We start from the raw sequence: 20,672 nt of genomic DNA, 5'->3' as shown, positions 1-20,672 counted from the left end.
GCCCCCGCCAGCTTTGTTCTCCTACAACGGGTTCCACGTGGCAAAGGTGGACAGTAATGATGAGTAATAAATGTTAATATTAATATGAATATGGGTTAATAAATAAATATTTAGATAAGTAATATTTAATATACTTTTTAAAATGCTATTCAAAACAATAGTCAATGTTCAAATTAATAGCCAATTTAGTTTTTCAATTTGCACGTGTATATTTTCCAATTGCCACTTTGATTGCAATTATGGGTGGTTCGGTACGGTATATCAAACCACCAACCCGTATACAGTTACCTAATCGAAAAATATGGTATAAAAATTTGTCATACCAATACCGAATCAGAATATCAGTATACCAAATCTTTCATATACCGAAATTTCGATATTTATACTGTTTAGAGTAAATTTTTGATATCGATATGGTATACCGAAAATTTTACTAAAAAACATATACCGATACTGATACTGAAAATTTCAATACGGTAAAATACCATTCTGAAATTTTCGGTATACCATAAAATTGATATAGTTCAATAAATTTTGGTATGAAATGTGCAGTATACGAAAATTTCGGGATTTTTTTCCCCACCCCTAATTGCAAAGAAAAGAAAAGTTTGTTGGATAATTTCGCAAATATGTAAAAAAATAGCAACAATACTGTCGTGATCAAGGACCAATTCTAATACATCTCTTTTCTATGCTGTTATTTTTCCTCTTCATCTCTGGCTTTTATATCGCCCGACGGCATGTAGTTGTCTCCCACTACAAAGAATTTATAAGGATTCCTTCTAATAAAGTACTTCCTAATTTACCTGACAAGTAGTTATTGGGATTCCTCCTAATAAAATGCTTCCCGATTTACTTAGCAAGAGGAAAAACATTTTTCTTTCATGGCTTCTATGTCCCCTCCCACTCTCTGGCTTCTCTCCTTCCTCTTCTTCCTTCCCTTCCACTCCCTCACTGGAGACATTGCCACCGAGTTCCTCTACCCCAACTTTTACGCTACATACATTAACTTCACCGACAATTCCGGTGTCTTCCTCTCGACCTCCTCCTGCTCAGTCGCCTTTATCAAGCCAAACGACTCGGACTCCTGATACTATGTCGTCGTCCTCCACGCCCGCAATTACGTCGTCGTTTGGACCACCAACACTGCCACCCTCATGTCCTCATCCTCCACTCTCTCCCTCACGGGAGTTCGGCCTCATCCTATCCTTCACCAATCGCTCGCTCACCTTGTCGACACCGTGCCTTTCAACCGCTGTCGTCGCCCTCTAGCTACTCCTTCCAGTGAGCTCCATCTCCTTGACACCGCCAACGCCTACCTTTGCACCTCCTTGGATTACCCAACCGATATGCTCCTTCCTAACCAGCTCTTACCCATCTCTTCCATGCTAACTTCAACCACCGATGAAAACAACCCGACCCTTACTGACTACTGACTCCTCATCACTAACGATGATGTCGTGATGCAGTGGGCAGTAACCTCGCAACTCTACTGGTCAATCTCCTCCGATGCACGCCCCATCAAATATTTTAGCTTGCAGGTTGCTTACCTCTCAATTAACACAACACGGATTTACCTCCTTGTCGACGACCAGAAGACTGCCCTTTTCGAGATGATCTTACCCATGCCGATTTCGTTCTCCTCCAACGGGTTCCACATGGCAAGGTTGGACAGTCATCATAAAGAATAAATGTTAATATTAATATGAATATGGGTTAACTAAAAAATATTAATATAATTAATATGTAATATATTTTTTAAAATGTGTTCAAAACAATAGTCAATGTTTAAATTAATAGTCAATTCTATTTTTCAATTCGCATGTGTATATTTATCAATTGCCAGCTTGATTTTAATTAGGGTTGGTTCGATATGGTATACTGAACCACCAATCCATATACCATTACGGTATCGAAAAATATGGTATAAAAATTTTTCATACCAATACCGTATTGAAATTTCAGTATACCAAATTTTTGGCATACCAAAATTTCGATATTCATATCATTTAGAGTAAATTTTTGGTATCGACACGGTATACCAAAAATTTCACTAAAAACTTTTTACAGGTACCGATGCCATAAATTTTGGTAAGGTATAATGTCATACTGAAATTTTGGGTATATTGTAAAATCGATATAGTTCGATAAATTTTGGTATGATATGTGCGGTATACGAAGGGTTGTTGAAGGCAATTTACAAAAAATTTTCGGTATCAGTATCGATATACACTTTTTAGCAAAATTTTGGTACGATATGTGCGATATACGAAGGGTTGTTGAAGGCGGTATACTGAAATTTTCGGTATAGGCATTGGTATACGTTCTTTAGTAAAATTTTGGTATACCATATCGATACCAAAAATTTACTCTAAACAATATAAATATCAGAATTTTGGTATACGAAAGATTTGGTATACTGATATTCTGACTCGGTATTGGTATGAAAAATTTTTATACCATATTTTTTTACCCTACCAAAATTCCGATATTTATACCATTTAATATAATTTTTTAGTATCAATATCCGTACGGTATAATGAAAATTTTCCTAAAAATCATATACCGATACATATATCAAAAATTTTGGTATGATATAATATCATACTGAAATTTTCGGTATATCGTAAAATCGATATAGTTTGGTAAATTTTGGTATGATATGTGCGGTATATGAAAATTTTGGTATTTTTCCCCACCCAAATTGCAATGAGGAGAAAAGTTTATTGGATGACTTCGCAAATATGTAAAAAATAGCAGTAATACTGATGTGATCAAAGACCAATGCTAATCCATCTCATTTCTATATTGCTCCTTAACTCTTCGTCTCTGGCTTTTATGTCACCCCGGGGCTTGGAGTGTCTCCCACTACAATGAATTTATAGGGATTTCTTCCAATAAAGTACTTCTTAATTTACCTGGCAGGTCTTTATAGGAATTCCACAAAATAAAATGCTTCCCAATTTACTTGACAAGAGGAAATCTTTTTTTTTCATGGCTTCAATGTCCCCTCCCACTCTCCGGCTCTTCTCCTTCCTCTTCTTCCTTCCCTTCCACTCCCTCGTCGGAGACATCGCCATAGCGTTCCTTTACCCCACTCTCCGGCTTCTCTCCTACCTCTTCTTCCTTCCCTTCCACTCCCTCGCCGGAGACATCGCCACCGAGTTCCTCTACCCTAACTTTTACGCTTCATACTTTAACTTCACCAACAATTCCGGCGTCTTCCGCTCAACCTCCGCCTTCTCAGTCGCCTTCAACAACCCTAGCGACCAAGACTCTCGATACTATGTCGTCGTCCTCCACGCCTACTCCGGTACCGTCGTTTGGACTGCCACCCCTGTGTCCTCATCCTCCACTCTCTCCCTCACAACGTTCGGCCTCGCCCTCTCCTTCACCAATCACTCACCTGCTTAGTCGACACCGGCCCTTTCAGCCACTGTTGCCGCCCTCTAGCTGCTCCCCTTCGATGAGCTCCGTCACCTCGACGCCACCAACGCCTCCCTTTGGTTCTCCTTCGATTACCCAACCAATACGCTCTTTCCTAACCATGTGCTACCCGTCTCTTTCCTGCTCACTTCAACCGCCGATGAAAACGACCCGACCCTTGCTGGCTACTGCCTCCTCATCACCACCAATGATGCCATGCTATAGTGGCCCGCAACCTCGCAACTATACTGGTCGATCTCCTCCGACGCACTATCCGTCATATATTTCAACTTGCAGGTTGCTTACCTCTCCGTCAACACAATAGGGATTTACCTCCTCGTCGGCGACCAAAAGACTACCGTTTTCGAGATAATCTTGCCCCCGCCGACTTCGTTCTCCTGCAACGGGTTCCACGTGGCAAAGGTGGACAGTTATGATGAGTAATAAATGTTAATATTAATATGAATATGGGTTAATAAATAAATATTTATATAAGTAATTTTTAATATACTTTTAAAAATGTCATTCAAAATAATAGTCAATGTTCAAATTAATAGTCAATTCAGTTTTTCAATTTGCACATGTATATTTTCCAATTGCCAGTTTGATTGCTATTATGGGTGGTTCGGTACGGTATACCAAACCACCAACCCGTATACCATTACCAAATCGAAAAATATGGTAAAAAAATTTTTCATACCAATACCGAATCAGAATATCAATATACCAAATCTTTCATATACCAAAATTTCGATATTCATACTGTTTAGAGTAAATTTTTGATATCGATATGGTATATCGAAAATTTTACTAAAAAACATAAACCGATACTGATACTGAAAATTTAAATACGGTATAATACCATTCCAAAATTTTCGGTATATGGTAAAATTGATATAGTTCAGTAAATTTTGGTATGATATATGCAGTATACTAAAATTTCGGTATTTTTTCCCCACCCCTAATTGCAAAGAAAAGAAAAGTTTGTTGGATGACTTCGCAAACATGTAAAAAAATAGCAGCAATACTATCGTGATCAAGGACCAATTCTAATACATCTCTTTTCTATGCTATTATTTTTTCTCTTCATCTCTGGCTTTTATGTCGCCTGAGGGCATGTAGTTGTCTCCCACTACAATGAATTTATAGGGATTCCTTCTAGTAAAGTACTTCCTAATTTACCTGGCAAGTGGTTATTGGGATTCCTCCTAATAAAATGCTTCTTGATTTACTTAGCAAGAGGAAAAACATTTTTTTTCATGCCTTCTATGTCCCCGCCCACTCTTTGGCTTCTCTCCTTCCTCTTCTTCCTTCCCTTCCACTCCCTCACTGGAGACATTGCCATCGAGTTCCTCTACCCCAACTTTTATGCTGCATACATTAACTTCACCAACAATTCCGGTGTCTTCCTCTCGACCTTCGCCTGCTTAGTCGCCTTTATCAACCCTAACGGCTCGGACTCTCGATACTATGTCGTCGTCCTCCACGCCCGCATGTGCTCCGTCGTTTGGACCACCAACCCTGCCACCCTCATGTCCTCATCCTCCACTCTCTCCCTCACGGGAGTTCGACCTCGTCCTATCCTTCACCAATCACTCGCCCGCCTTGTCGACACTGTGCCTTTCAACCACTATCGCCGCCCTCTAGCTACTCCCTCCGGTGAGCTCCATCTACTTGGCACCGTCAACGCCTCCCTTTGCACCTCCTTCGATTACCCAACCGATATGCTCCTTCCTAACCAACTCTTACCCATCTCTTCCATGCTAACTTCAACCACCGATGAAAACGACCCGACCCTTACTACCTACTGCCTCCTCATCACTAACGATGATGCCATGATGTAGTGGGCCGTAAACTCACAACTCTACTGGTCAATCTCCTCCGATGCACGCCCCATCAAATATTTCAACTTGCATGTTGCTTACCTCTCCGTTAACGCAACACGGATTTTCCTCCTTCCCGACGACTAGAAGACTGCCCTCTTCGATATGATCTTACCCATGCCGATCTCGTTCTCCTCCAATGGGTTCCACATGGCAAAGCTGGACCGTCATCATAAGTAATAAATGTTAATATTAATATGAATATGAGTTAATTAAAAAAAATTAATATAATTAATATGTAATATATTTTTTAAAATGTCATTCAAAACAATAGTAAATGTTCAAATTAATAGTCAATTCTATTTTACAATTTGCATGTGTATATTTATCAATTGTCAGCTTGATTTTAATTAGGGGTGGTTCGATATGGTATACCGAACCACCAATCCATATACCATTAGGGTACCGAAAAATATGTTATAAAAATTTTTCATACCAATACCATATCGGAATTTCAGTATACCAAATTTTTGGCATACCAAAATTTCGATATTCATATCATATAGAGTAAATTTTCGGTATCGACACGGTATACCAAAAATTTCGCTAAAAACTTTTTACAGATACTGATGCCATAAATTTTGGTAAGGTAAAATGTCATACTGAAATATTGGGTATACTATAAAATCGATATAGTTCGGTAAATTTTGGTATGATATGTATGGTATATGATGGGTTGTTTAAGGCAGTATACGAAAAATTTTCGTTATCAGTATCGATATACACTTTTTAGCAAAATTTCGGTACGATATGTGCGATATACGAAGAGTTATTGAAGGCAGTATACTGAAATTTTCGATATCAGTATCGGTAAACGTTTTTTAGTAAAATTTTCGGTATACCATATCAATACCAAAAATTTACTCTAAACATTATAAATATCAGAATTTTGGTATACGAAAGATTTGGTATACTGATATTCTGACTCGGTATTGGTATGAAAAATTTTTATACTAAATTTTTCGACCCTACCAAAATTCCGATATTTATACCATTTAATATAATTTTTCGGTATCAATATCGGTACGGTATAATGAAAATTTTTCTAAAAATTGTATACCGATACCTATATCTAAAATTTTGGTATGATATAATACCATATTAAAATTTTCGGTATATCGTAATATCGATATAGTTTGGTAAATTTTGGTATGATATGTGCGGTATATGAAAATTTTGGTATTTTTCCCCACCCAAATTGCAATGAGGAGAAAAGTTTGTTGGATGACTTCGCAAATATATAAAAAATAGCAGTAATACTGATGAGATCAAAGACCAATGCTAATCCATCTATTTTCTATATTGTTCCCTTCCTCTTCGTCTCTGGCTTTTATGTCACCCCGGGACTTGGAGTGTCTCCCACTACAATGAATTTATAGGGATTTCTTCCAATAAAGTACTTCTTAATTTACCTGGCAGGTCTTTATAGGGATTCCTCAAAATAAAATGCTTCCCAATTTACTTGACAAGAGGAAAATCTTTTTTTTTCATGGCTTCAATGTCCCCTCCCACTCTCCGGCTCTTCTCCTTCCTCTTCTTCCTTCCCTTCCACTCCCTCGTCGGAGACATCGCCATAGCGTTCCTTTACCCCACTCTCCGGCTTCTCTCCTTCCTCTTCTTCCTTCCCTTCCACTCCCTCGCCGGAGACATCACCACCGAGTTCCTCTACCCCAACTTTTACGCTTCATACTTTAACTTCACCAACAATTCCGGCGTCTTCCGCTCAACCTCCGCCTTCTCAGTCGCCTTCAACAACCCTAGCGGCCAAGACTCTCGATACTATGTCGTCGTCCTCCACGCCTACTCTGGCACCGTCATTTGGACTGCCACCCCTGTGTCCTCATCCTCCACTCTCTCCCTCACAGTGTCCGGCCTGGCCCTCTCCTTCACCAATCGCTCACCTGCTTAGTCGACACAGCCGCTTTCAGCCACTGCCGCCGCCCTCTAGCTGCTCTCCTTCGATGAGCTCCGTCACCTCGACGCTACCAACGCTCCCTTTGGTCGTCCTTCAATTACCCAACCGATACGCTCTTTCCTAACCATGTGCTACCCATCTCTTTCCTGCTCACTTCAACCGCCGATGAAAATGACCCGACCCTTGCTGACTACTGCCTCCTCATCACCACCGATGATGCCATGCTACAGTGGGCCGCAACCTCGCAACTCTACTGGTCAATCTCCTCCGATGCACAATCCGTCATATATTTTAACTTGCAGGTTGCTTACCTCTCCATCAACGCAATAGGGATTTACCTCCTCGCCGGCGACCAGAAGACTACCGTTTTCGAGATAATCTTGCCCCCGCCGGCTGTGTTCTCCTACAACGGGTTCCACGTGGCAAAGGTGGATAGTTATGATGAGTAATAAATATTAATATTAATATGAATATGGGTTAATAAATAAATATTTATATAAGTAATATTTAATATAGTTTTTAAAATGCCATTTCAAAATAATAATCAATGTTCAAATGAATAGCTTATTCAATTTTTCAATTTTCACATGTATATTTTCCAATTGCTTGTTTGATTGCAATTATGGGTGGTTTGGTACGGTAAACCAAACCACCAACTCGTATATCGTTACCATACCGAAAACTATGGTATAAAAATTTTTCATACCAATACCGAATCAGAATATCAGTATACCAAATCTTTCATATACCGAAATTTCGATCTTCATACTGTTTAGAGTAAATTTTTGGTATCGATATAGTATACCGAAAATTTTGCTAAAAAATGTGTACCGATACTGATACCGAAAATTTCAATACAGTATAATACCCTATCGAAATTTTTCGGTATACAATAAAATCGATATAGTTCAGTAAATTTTGGTATGATATGTGCAGTATACGAAAATTTCGGTATTTTTCCCCACTCCTAATTGCAAAGAAAGGAAAAGTTTTTTGGATGGCTTCGCAAACATGTAAAAAAATAGCAGCAATACTGACGTGATCAAGGACCAATTCTAATCCATCTCTTTTCTATGTTGTTACTTTTCCTCTTCATCTCTGGCTTTAATGTTGCCCGAGGGCATGTAGTTGTCTCCCACTACAATGAATTTATAGGGATTCCTTCCAATAAAGTACTTCCTAATTTACCTTGCAAGTAGTAATTGGAATTCCTCCTAATAAAACGCTTCTCGATTTACTTGGCAAGAGGAAAAATATTTTTTTTCATGGCTTCTATGTCCCCTCCCACTCTCCGGCTTCTCTCCTTCATCTTCTTCCTTCCCATGAACTCCCTCACTGGAGACATTGCCATTGAGTTTATCTACCCCAACTTTTACGCTGCATACATTAACTTCACCGATAATTACGGTGTCTTCCTCTCGACCTCCAGCTGCTCAGTCGCCTTTAACAACCTAGCGGCTCGGACTCTCGATACTATGTTGTCTTCCTCCATGCCCGCTCTTGCGCCATCGTTTGGACCGCCAACCCTGCCATCCTTATGTCCTCATCCTCCACTCTCTCCCTCACGGGAGTTCGGCCTCGCCCTATCCTTCACCAATCGCTTTCCCGCTTTTTCAACACCATGCCTTTCAACCGTTGTCGCCGCCCTCCAGCTACTCCCTCCGGTGAGCTCCATCTCCTCGACACCGCCAACGCCTCCCTTTGCACCTCCTTCGATTATTTAACCGATATGCTCCTTCCTAACCATCTCTTACCCATCTCTTCCCTGCTCTCTTCTGCCACCAATGAAAACGACCCGACCCTCACTGACTACTGCCTCCTCATCACCAACGATGACGTCGTGATGCAGTGGGCTGCAACCTCGCAACTCTATTGGTCAATCTCCTTTGATGCATGCTCCATCAAATATTTCAACTTGCATGTTGCTTACCTCTCCGTCAACGCAACACGAATTTACCTCCTTGCCGGCGACCAGAAGACGGCCCTCTTCAAGATGATCTTACCCATGTCGATTTCGTTCTCCTCCAACGGGTTCCATATGGCAAAGCTTGACAGTCATCATAAGTAATAAATGTTAATATTAATATGAATATGGGTTAATAAAAAAATATTAATATAATTAATATGTAATATATTTTTTAAAATGTCATTCAAAACAATAGTCAATGTTCAAATTAATAGTCAATTCTATTTTTCAATTTGCCTGTGTATATTTACGAATTGCAAGCTTGATTTTAATTAGGGGTGGTTCGATATGGTATACCGAACCACCAATCCATATACCGTTACTGTAGCAAAAAAATATGGTATAAAAATTTTTCATACCAGGACCGTATCAGAATTTCAGTATACCAAATTTTTGGCATACCGAAATTTTGATATTCAAACTATTTAGAGTAAATTTTCGGTATCGACATGTTATACTCAAAATTTCGCTAAAAATTGTATACCGATACTAATACTAAAAATTTTAGTAAGGTATAATAATGAAAAATTGTATACCAATCCATATATCGTTACTATACCGAAAAATATGGTATAAAAATTTTTCATACCAATACTGTATCGGAATTTCAGTATACTAAATTTTTGGCATACCCCGAAATTTCGATATTCATACCATTTAGAGTAAATTTTTGGTATCGACACGTTATACCAAAAATTTCGCTAAAAATATTATACAGATACTGATGCCAAAAATTTTGGTAAGGTATAATACCATATTGAATTTTTCGGTATACTATAAAATCGATATAGTTCGATAAATTTTGGTACGATATGTGCGGTATACGAAAATTTCAGTATTTTTCCCCACCCTTAATCGCAATGAGAAGAAAAGTTTGTTTGATGACTTCGCAAACATGTAAAAAATAGCAGCAATACCGACGTGATCAAAGACCATTCTAATCCATCTCTTTTCTATGTTGTTCCTTTTCCTCTTCATCTCTGGCTTTTATGTCGCCCTGGGACGTGCAGTTGTCTCCCACTACAATGAAATAATAAGGATTCCTTCTAATAAAGTACTTCCTGATTTACCTAACAGGTATTTATAGGGATTCTTCCTAATAAAATGATTCCTGATTTACTTGGCAGGAGGAAATGTATTTTTTTCATGGCTCCTTTGTCCCCTCTCACTCTCCAGCTCCTCTCCTTCCTCTTTTTCCTTCCCTTCCACTCCCTCGCCGGAGACATCGCCAGCGAGTTCCTCTGCCTAAATTTTATGCTTCATATTTTAACTTCACCGACAATTCTGTTGTCTTCCACTCGACATCCGCCTTCTCAGTCGCCTTCAACAACCCTAGCGGGCTAGACTCTCGATACTATGTCGTCATCCTCCTCGTCCGCTTTGGCGCCATCGTTTGGACCACCAACCCTACCAACCCATGGCCTCATCCTCCACTCTCTCCCTCAAAACGCCCGGCCTCGCCCTGTCCTTCACCAATCGCTCGCCCTGCTAGTCGACACCGCACCTTTCAGTCACTGCCGCCACTCTCCAGTTGCTCCCCTCCGGTGAGCTCTGTCTCCTCAATGCCGCCAACGCCTCCCTTTAGTCCTCCTTCGATTACCCAACTGATATGCTCCTTCCTAACCAACTCTTACCCGTCTCTTCCCTGCTCACTTCAGCCGCCAATGAAAATGACCCGACCCTCGCTGACCACCACCTCCTCATCACCACTGATGACTCTGTGCTACAGTGGGCTGCAGCTCCGCAACTCTACTGGTCAATCTCCTCCGACGAACGCTCCGTCATATATTTCAACTTGCAGGTTGCTTACCTCTCCTTCAATGCAACAGGGATTTACCTCCTCGTCGGCGACCATAAGACTACCATTTTCGAGATAATCTTGCCCCCGTCGGCTTCGTTCTCCTACAACGGGTTCCACGTGGCAAAGTTGGATAGTCATCATGAGTAATAAATGTTAATATTAATATGAACATGGGTTAATAAAAAAATATTAATATAATTAATATGTAATATATTTTTTAAAATATCGTTGAAAACATTAGTCAATGTTCAAATTAATAGTCAATTCAGTTCTTCAATTTCCACATGTATATTTACCAATTGCCAGCTTGATTGCAATTAGAGGTGGTTCGGTATGGTATACCAAACCACTAACCCATATTGTGTTACCGTACCGAAAAATAAGATATAAAAATTTTTCATATCAATACTGTATCGAAATATCGGTATACCAAATTTTTGGTATACCAAAATTTCGATATTCATACCGTTTAAAATAAATTTTCGGTATTGATATCGGTACGATATATCAAAAATTTTACTAAAAATCTTATATCGATACCAATATTGAAAATTTTGGTACGGTATAATTCTATAATGAGATTTTCGGTATACTGTAAAATTGATATAGTTCAATAAATTTTGGTATGATATGTGCGGTATATGGAAATTTTGGTATTTTCCCCCACTCCTAATTGCAATGAGGAGAAAAGTTTGTTGGATGACTTCGCAAACATGTAAAAAATAGCAGCAATACTGATGTGATCAAAAACCAATTCTAATGCATCTCTTTTCTATGTTGTTCCTTTCCTCTTCGTCACTGGCTTTTATGTCACCCCGGGGTGTGGAGTGTCACCCACTACAATGAATTTATAGGGATTCCTTCCAATAAAGTATTTCCTAATGTACCTGGGAGGTATTTATAGGGATTCCTCCTAATAAAATGCTTCCCAAATTACTTGGCAAGGGGAAAATCTTTTTTTTTATGGCTTCTGTGTCCCCTCCCACTCTTCGGCTCCTCTCCTTCCTCTTCTTCCTTCCCTTCCACTCCCTCGTCGGAGACATCACCACCGAGTTCCTCTACCCCACTCTCCGGCTTCTCTCCTTCCTTTTCTTCCTTCCCTTCCACTCCCTCGTCGGAGACATCGCCACCGAGTTCCTCTACCCCAACTTTTACGCTTCATACTTTAACTTCACCAACAATTCCGATGTCTTCCGCTCAACCTCCACCTTCTCAGTCACCTTCAACCACCCTAGCGGCCTAGACTCTCGATACTATTGTAACTCCCATAAAATTACTCTATTTAAATAAAGAAAAAAGAAGTAGAAGAAGAGAAAAAGAAATAAAAATACAATCATAAATGGCCAAGTTCCTCTACCCCAACTTTTACGCTTTATACTTTAACTTCACCAACAATTTCGGTGTCTTCCGCTCGACCTCCACCTTCTCAGTCACCTTCAACCACCCTAGCGGCCTAGACTCTCGATACTATTGTAACACCCATAAGTTTACTCTATTTAAATAAAGAAAAAAGAAGTAGAAGAAGAGAAAAAGAAATAAAAATATAATCATAAATGGCCTGGGCTAGGATTAAATCCTAGACCTCTTACTTGAAATTAGTTTAAGTAGTCATTAGGTGGTGGTAAAGCATCACATTAGAAATAGGAAGAAATTGATTATAAGCAGATTATGGGTGAAGAGATCCTTCAACTTCCACTTGGTATAAAAGGGAAAGAAAGAGATGAAAACCTAACTTTTCATCTTCCTCTTCCTTTCCTCCCAAGCTGAATTTCCTCTCCTTCCCTTTGCAATTTTCGGCCAAGAACCCTAGGGTTCCATGTTTTCAAGATTTTCAAGGGGAAAATCTAAGAGGAGGATTCTCCCAAGGAAGTGGCACACGTGGGAAGGTCTATTCGGAGGGTGAGGCATACAAGAGAGGTTGTTCTCCCTAACCCTTACGGTGTAAGAGTAAGAAATAGCAAAAGGATGTAAGTATCTCTCACCTGCAGTATGAGTTGCTCCGATATTACCTGTTATGATATGTTTCTAAGCATGTTATGGAAGATACAAGTTATGATCTATTTATTGCATGTTAAAGAAGATAGATGCTATGATATATGCTATGATATGTAAGAGACCCCCCAAAAGTTTTGGGATTAAGAGAGTGTTTAGAGTATCTTGAATTGCTTCCCATTTAGCTTTGGGGCTAAGAAGCATATTCAAGTGCTCTAAAGTGCTTCCCTATAAGTGTGGGGGATTAAGCGCACATAAGGTGCTTGTTTAAATGACAAGTAAGTGCAAAGTATAAGAAAATGATATTTAAAGAAAGTATTTTATTTTGATGTGACATTGTACTAGACACAAGGTCTATGGGTGGGCTCCTAGATCACCCCTAGGCCCCTAGATCTCCTAGTAGTACCTTATTAGGTTCGGGATTACCTACCTCAGATCTTATTAAGGATGCGTACAAAGTGGTACAATGCCGGACCCAAAGCAAATTGATTATTATTTTCACTAGTATGTAATATGAAGTTTTCCCAAGTTCATTGTTTATTTAAGTGAAAGCATTCTTAAGTTTGGGAATTAGAGACTATAAGGTGCAATTTTGATGAACTCTATTGTATGGCAAGGTTTATGATTTTCATTACTTGTTTTCAATACAAGCATAGTTTTATGTTGACGTCTCATGATAATCCTATTTAAAAATGTTCATGTTGCATGATGGGTCTATTTAAAAATACATGTTATGTACATATTTCCAAATTATGGTTTTTAGCATAAGTAATTATTGAGTGCATGTTTTGTGTTCCTTCAAGCAGTTTTGCAAAGCATGTTTTCCCCTTTTAATGCATTGTTTTGTGAGTAGATGATACTTACTAAGCATTCGCTTACAGAATTGTATTCCTTATACTGCAAATAAGGTAAAGGAAAGATCGAGTAAGAGGGGGCAGCAAGAGCAATGTCTGGGTGTGTGTGTGTGTGTGCCGGAACAGTGGAAGAAGATCGTGGGATTTGTGATAATGTATTTTCTTATCTCAGCTTTACCTGAACATTAGTGAAAGTCATGTATGATGAATTTACAGTTTGGTAGTAAATAACGTGTCAAAGACTCCCCCTAAAGTAGTGAGATAGAATGGTAAGACAAGGAGGAGTATAAAGGGGAGAAACGCTACTTTAGTGTAGTCGTGTGTGACCCCCGCACGGCCGTGACACACGACCCCAACCCTGTCCTTTACGGCCAAGGTGACACGGCCGTGTGACCCACACGGTCGTGCACCTCTTACTCTCGGCCAAGGCGACATGGTCGTGTGGCTTCATACGATCGTGCACCTCTTCCTGTCAGCTAGATTGACACGGCCATGCCCCCCCCCCCTTCGTCTCAGCCGAGGTGACACGGTCGTGCCCCTCTCCCTCTCTATCAAGGTGACACGGCTGTATGGAGTCACATGGTCATGCCCTGCTCCAGCAGGGAAGGTCTTACACGGCCGTTTGCCACACACAGTCGGTCATCACCACACGACCCTGACTAGCTCCCTCTCGGGTAAGGCTACACGATCGGTCAAGGCCACATGACCCAGACCTTCTAGCAGCTCCAGACTTTATCTCAGCTCTGCTTCACTCCAAAACATGACTTAACAGTCCAAACAAATTCAGAATAGATTTTTGGTTCGAGCAGTGCGCATATAACGAAGTCTTTAGAAGGTATGATAAGAGTAACGTCCGTGCCTTAGGTTAGAGTTAAGAAGGGCGGTCGTTACAGATTAGTATCAGAGCAGGTTCCACCCTCCCGCCACACACACATCAAGCATTAATCCTGCAGCTCCCAAGTAAGATAGTACCTTCTCACAACTTTTATGCATTTTATTTCTGTTATGATTAGTAGGAAATATTTGTAAGATTAAGCATACTTATACATGAAAGTATTAAGGGCAATAAGTAAGAATAATGATGGGTTGACGTATGTCTCATTAGTTGGGTTATGAATATGTAGATGGCCAGAGGACGGCCGACTAGATAGCCGAGAGTTAACGAACCTCAACCAGAGACAAATGAGTCTGCACCACAGCCCAACCTTTTAGAAGTAGTAGCTCAACTACAGAGAAAAGTGGCAGAACAACAGCAGGTTATTGCTGCCCTGACTGCTAACCAGCAAGCTCCCTCTGTGGTTCCACCGAAAGTCAATATGGTGACACTTACTATAGCTGAAGTACCCTCCATTACACCTGTAGCCCAAGCAAATGTAGTGAGGCAAGAAGCATACCTCATCGAGTGGCAGAAACTGAAACCGGAGAATTTCTCTGGCACCAATGAACCATGGGATGCTCAGGCCTGATTCAAAACCCTGGAGAGTATAATGGAGCTACTGGACTAGCCGGAGGTAGAAAAGATTAAGTGTGTCTCTTTCTGTTTCACTGGTGATGTAATAATGTGGTGGGAATGGGTCAAGGCAAAACGAAAAGTAGATCAAATGACCTGGTCTAATTTTGAGACAGAGTTCTTCAAAGAATTCTTTCATATGTGAGTCACGAACAAACATTACGATGAGTTTACGGAATTTCGACAAGGAAATTTATTAATGGACGAAGCTGTGAAGAAATTCAATAGGTTGGCTCGCCTATGCCCTGAACTAGTCAGCACAGAATGGGAAAGGGTAAGACTAATGCTCAAGATGCTAAGGCCAGAGATAGCTCTAAATGTAGCTAGCGGAATTAATAGACTACAGACTGCAGAAGAGCTGATTAGTGGTGTCCTGATCACGGAGCATTATATGAACAGTATCAAGCAACAGAAGCCATTACTGATGGAGAATAAAAGTCAAGGGAGTTCGGGCACTCAGAAACCCCAGAGTCATGGGTTAACCTGGAAGGCGAGCTCCAAGAGAAAGCAATGGAGTAGTAAGTGTTAGAGTGTATACTAAAAGCCTAGCTTTTGGTATAAACATTTATCTAGAAATAAGAATCACATTGGTCGAATGTCTACATTTATGATAAATGTAGTTGTTCAATTAATTTATATTGTAGATAACATGGTGTGTGGTGTCACACACAGAGGATCATGTTATCAGTACCTTATAAATTATAAACAGTAGCTCACGACCATAATGGAAAGGAACAAACCATTGGAAGGTCGTAGTGTAATTAGGTGTTAGTTTATCTTAACTATATAATTACACTAGTACACTTAGAGTGTATTGAGTAGGACCATTTGAGGTCGTTCCTTTTATACTGACTTTATAAAGGAACAAAGACCTCAGTTATTATGGAAGTGTGTGCTCTTAATCCTAATATAATAACAAGCACATATATTTGATATTTATTTCTTTAATTTATCAATGGGTGAGATTTAGTTCGATGAATCAATAAGCCCGATAAGTTGGGAAATGATATCACTTATAGTGTGTGTTGTTGATTATAGAAGAAAACTGTGTCCTAGTAATCTAGGTTGAGAATGTCCCCAAGAGGAGCTCATAAGGATTGTCATGTTAAACCCTGCAGGTGGACTTAGTCTGACATGACGATGAAGTTGAGTGGTACTACTCTTGGAGCTAGATATTAATTAAGTGAGTTGTCAGTAACTTACTTAATTAGTGGACATTTGTTATCTTAAACACAGGGAGACTAACACACTCATAATAAGAAGGAGCCCAAAATGTAATTTGGGATTGGTGCGGTAGTTCAATAATAGTTCTTTAGTGGAATGAATTATTATTGATAAAATTAAGTTGTGTGTTCGGGGCAAGCACGGGATGCTTAATTTTATCGGGAGACCAAAACCAATTCCTCCTCTCGGTCCCTATCGTAGCCTCTAGTATATAGAGATTTATACTCACCGCATACCCACCTTCTTACCCATCCAATGGGGCCGGCCAAGCTAGCTTGGAACCCAAGCTAGGGCCGGCCAAGACCAAGTGGATGAGCCATGTAGGTGGCCGGCCAAAGCTTGGGTCCCAAGCTTAGGTGGTCGGCCACTAGAATATTAAAAGAGTTTTTTATTAAAATTATTTCTTATGTGGATATCATGATTTAAAAGAGAGTTTAAAAATTAAAATTTCCTTTTATAGCTTTCTACAAAAGATTAAGAGAAGAGATTAATCTCTTTCCTTATTTGTAGTTTAAAAGGATGGTTTTAATTTTTGGTAAAAACTTTCCTTATTTGTAAATCATCTACATGTTTAAAAGAGAGTTTAAAATTTGAAATCTTTCCTTATTTGTTGATTAAAGGAGGATTTTAAATTTTAAGAAAACTTTCCTTTTTAATCATGTTCATGATTTAAAAGAGAGTTTAAAATTAAATATTCTCTTTTATAAGTTTCTACAAAAGATTAAGAAAAGATTTGATATCTTTCCTTATTTATAGATTAAAAGAGATTTTAATTTATAGAGATAACTTTCTTTTTATCCACATGTTTAAAAGAAAGATTTTAATTTATTAAATTTCCTTTTTATAAACCAATCATGAAGGGATAAAAATTATCGAGAAATTTTTATAAATTTCCGGAAGCAAATAAGGAAGTTTTAATTGGTGTTTAAAATTTTATTTGCTTGGAAATTATATGGTGTGGCCGGCCATTGCAAAATTGAAAAGAAAAATTATTTTTAATTAAATAAATTTTTATTTTCAATGGAAAAATAATTAAGGAAGTTTTTATTAAATTTTCCTTATTTGCCAAGATCAAGAATTATAAAAGAAGGGGTAGAGGTGCCTTCATGGGGGACAACCTCTATTATTTCTCTCCCTCTTTTCCTTGGTGTTGTGGCCGGCCAACCTCTCTTCCTCTCTTCCTCTTGGTGGTGGCCGAACCTTCTCTATTGGCTTGGAGCTCTTGTGGTGGCCGGATACTACTCGGAGAAGAAGAAGAAGAAGGAGAGAAAACTTGTATCCCTTGGAGCTTGGTTGGTGTTTTGTTCTTCGTCCTTGGTGAAGCTTCTTTGTGTTGGCCGAACCTAGCTAGGAGGAGAAGAAGGTGCTTGGTGGTTTCTCATCTCGGAAGATCGTTGCCCACACAACGTCCGAGGTTAGAAGAGGAATACGGTAGAAGATCAAGAGGTCTTTCTAGAAGGTATAACTAGTAATTTTTCTTTCCGCATCATGCTAGTTATTTATGGAAATAATACCAAATACAAGAGGCTTACGATTATAGTGTTTCGAATATGTTTTTCGAAGTTGTGTTCTTTTGTTTTATTTTTCCTTATGATTTGATTGTTCTTTTCGGTTAACCTAAAGTTATTTTAGGAAAGTAAATATTAGATTTCTATAAAAGGTTTTGTCTAGTCGGTGGTGGTTGCTCACATATCCAAGAAGGCCATGTGCCTTGCCACGTCAGTACTGGGAACCAATTATGGAAATTAATATTTAATGGAATTAATAACTTAAGGTGATTTGGGTCGAACGTGTTAAGTTCCGCAAGAGATCCAAGTCAAAACCTAAAAGAACAAATAGATTAAGTTTTGGATCAAATGTGTTAAGTTCCGCAGGCGATCCAAAATTTAATTTAAAAGAACACATGGTAGCTAGGAAAAAGTTCAGACCTTTGTACAAAATTTTTGTATAGTGGAACCTCTAGGCTTTCCGAGTAGCAACCAACAGTAAGAAGGGAGGATCCATAAGCAAGTAGCCTAAGTGTTGGTGCAGCGGAGGCCGGCAAGAGGGGGGGGGGGGTGAATTGCTCCTGAAAAAATAAATATACCCTCCTCGTACTTTCAACTCAATTAGTGCAATAGTTAAATAAAACAGTAAAAGAAAGACACAGGAGAATTAACCTGGTTACAACCAAGGAGGTTGTTAATCCAGGGCAGTAGAAAAAGTGCAGTAAAAAAAAATCTCCTTTGCTGAAGGCGGAGAAGCCTTTTACACTTTCAAAAGCTCAGAACTATTGCTAGGAAACACTACAGATTGAATGCTTGAGTTGATCTTCAATTCCTAGCTCCAGGGGCCTTTATATAGATCCTGGAAATCCTATCCCGAGGCTCCAAGGTGCCTCCAACGAGGGTCCAAGGCGCCTCCATGGGAGTCAGCGGATAAAACTTTATCCGCGCGCAGAACGGTCACTTTGCCTGGTTGAAGGCGCCTCCAACCTGGCTGAAGGCGCCTCCAACCTGGTTGAAGGCACCTTCAACCTGGTTAAAGGCGCCTTCAAGATGGAGGCGCCTCCAATCAGGTTGGAGTTGCCTCTAGTCAGGTTGGAGGCGCCTCCAAGCTGGCAGCTCAGCTCCTTTGACTTCGTTTCCAGCTTGTTGCGACTTCCGATGCTCCGATCTTTTGGGTGATTATGGACAACCGAAATAGGGCTCACCCGAACACAATTTCCGGCCTTCCTCGAGCAGTCTTCCGTCCCGGCTTAACGTCCCTCGAACGCTGCGCACGCTCTTCACGCCCACCGGAGTACTCTTCCGCAGCTCTCTCGTCCTTCGGACGCACCGAGCCCGTCGGCTCCCTTTCCGTGCCGTCCTTCTCGCTAGCTGCGTCTTCCACTCGACTTCCTGTGCTCCTAAGCTCCTGCACACTCAGACACAGGGATCAAATACAACGCAGGACCTAACCAACTTGGTTGATCACATCAAAACTATCACGGGGTCCAACAATCTCCCCCTTTTTGATGTGCATCAACCCAAGTTCAAGTTAGGGACAACATAGACATAAATAGTAATTTTAAAGGTAAATTACTAGACTAACATGTTTAAGTACAATTTTGCAATAAATAAAATTGCAACACCTTTTTAAAAAAATTTGTAATAAGTAAACATTTAAAATTTTATCTCCCCCTTGTTTAACTCCCCCTTGAACTTGTACCTTTCTCTCCCCCTTTGATCATAGCAAAAATGGGGTTAAAAAAATATGAAAAAAAAAACTTAAGTTAAGTGAAATGTATAGAATTAAAAAAAATTCTAAGTTAAAAATGAAGAAAAAAAAAAATTTTAAGTCAAAATTTTGAATTTTCAGAAAAAATTTTCTACGACAATATGAATTTTTCCAAAAAATTTCTAAGTCAAAATGAATTTTTCCCAAAAAAAATTTCTAAGTCAAATTTTTGAATTTTCAGAAAAAATTTCTAAGTCAAATAATAAAAAATAAAAAAAAATTTCTAAGTCAAATTTAAATTTTTGAATTTTCACAATATGACTTTTTAGAATTTTAAAAAGATTTAAAAACTTTTAAAGCATTATTTAATTCTAGTTTAATGCTTTTTCAGAAAGTTAATTAAACATTTTCTTTCAATATTTTAGCTTCCAGGTCGTGGCGAGGCACTAGGCCTTCTTGGTTATTGGAGCAACAACCACTTCCTTAGACAAAGCTTCCATAAAGAATTTCAATGTTTAATTTTCTCACTGTAAGTTTTTAATTTTTGATAGATTAATTAAGTACATATTTTGGAACCCAATAGAGGTTCCTTCCTACAGGATTATTCAAAAATCTAGGGGGTACATAGTTTCTTGGTATTTTCCTAAGTTGTCCTTGATGCTTCCTTATATACCAATTTAATTTACCATAAATTCTAATTTTTGACTTGAAAATTTCTTTAAGCATGCATCATTTTTCAATTTTTCAATTTCTAATTTTAAATTTTTATTTTCTGATTTCATACTATCATACATTTCAAGTGGACATACTTTTGCTAATTTCATTTTTAATTCTTTATTTTCTTTTTCTAATTCGAATAAATCTTTAGAAAGTGATTTAATAAATCGAAATGATTGAGATGGG

This window comes from Zingiber officinale, chromosome 10B (genome assembly GCF_018446385.1).
Source record: "Zingiber officinale cultivar Zhangliang chromosome 10B, Zo_v1.1, whole genome shotgun sequence".
In the NCBI taxonomy this organism is placed as follows: Eukaryota; Viridiplantae; Streptophyta; class Magnoliopsida; order Zingiberales; family Zingiberaceae; genus Zingiber; species Zingiber officinale.
Note: the sequence above shows the minus strand (reverse complement) of the source record.